The following is a 1,288-nucleotide window of genomic DNA, read 5'->3' on the forward strand; positions in this document are numbered from 1 at the left end:
GATTTCAGAGTCCCCATGGAACAGCGGTTTCTTGGTTGCCATTTCAGCAAAGATGGTGCCTATGCTCCATATATCGACAGGGGTTGCATAACGTGCAGAGCCTAGTAGTACTTCTGGGGATCTATACCACAGGGTTACTACCTACCACAAACAAAGAAGCTATTAGCACTTTTTAAAAGAAGCATAAATTGCCAATTATATTTTTAAAAAGCAACATACCACACTTTGGAGCAAGGATGATTGTATTAATGTAATCTATTCACTCTGCACATTTCTGGAATTAATACATCAGTTCCTGAACAGTTAAGGCCCATCATTTTCTGGCCTCCATCTTGTAAATTAAGCATTAAGTTAACAGAATATAGTCAGTTCATTTTATTCCACCTTTCCCCCTCCAAGGACCTCAAGGTGGCGTATGTGGCTCTTTGCATTCTCCATTTTTATCCTCGCTACAACCCCATGGGATACATTTGGTTAATTACTAAAGCCTTTCTTCATGTTATCACTGACACATATTTGCTGTCTGGCCTTCCTTTTAAGGCCTACCCCATTTTATCCTTCTGATCACACAAAGTAGCTGGAGAGGAAGCAACTGATTGAGCTCCACAACCAAACAGAGGGTGCTTCAAACCCACTACTAAACCACACTAGCTGTGCTTCAGCCTCACTTGGAATTTTGGTCAGCTCACTACAAACACCATACTGCTGAACTCAGTGCAGAAAAATAGGAGACCATGGTGGTCAAGGGATTAGAGAGCCAGTTTGGTGTAGTGGTTAAGTGCGCGGACTCTAATCTGGGAGAACCAGGTTTGATTCCCCCACTCCTCCACTTGCACCTGCTGGATGACCTTGGGCAAGCCATAGTTCTGGCACAGCTGTTCTTGAAAAAGAGCAGTTTCTGTCAAGAGCTCTCTCAGCCACGCCTACCTCACAGGGTGTCTGTTGTGGGGAGGGGAAGGGAAAGGAGTTTGTAAGCCGCTCTGAGACACCTTTGGGTAGCGAAGGGCGGGGTATAAATCCAATCTCTTCTTCTCTTAACGAAAAAGGCTGAAAATTTTCAGGCCTTTTAGTAATGGTGGTGGGAATAGATAAGGGGGACATGATACAAGTCGATAAAATTACACTTGATTTTTGTGTGGTGGGGGAGACTATACTAGATCGAACCCGGGTCTGACCCAACCGGCCTATTCTTGTGCCTTTCCAATAAAAGGATATACAGCGGCAGCATTAAAACAGATTTCCACAATTAAAAAAAACAAAAACCTCATCAGCCTCTTAGTCATCTGAT

General features: G+C 43.6%; 1 protein-coding gene across 1 annotated transcript in view; it reads right to left on the reverse strand.

The window, feature by feature from the left end:
* Positions 1-1,288, reverse strand: part of CDK1 (cyclin-dependent kinase 1) — an 11,402-nt gene that overhangs the window by 5,906 nt on the left and 4,208 nt on the right. The window lies entirely within an intron of this gene.

This window comes from Gekko japonicus, unplaced genomic scaffold (assembly GCF_001447785.1).
Source record: "Gekko japonicus isolate JY-2015 unplaced genomic scaffold, Gekko_japonicus_V1.1 scaffold966, whole genome shotgun sequence".
NCBI classification, from domain to species: domain Eukaryota; kingdom Metazoa; phylum Chordata; class Lepidosauria; order Squamata; family Gekkonidae; genus Gekko; species Gekko japonicus.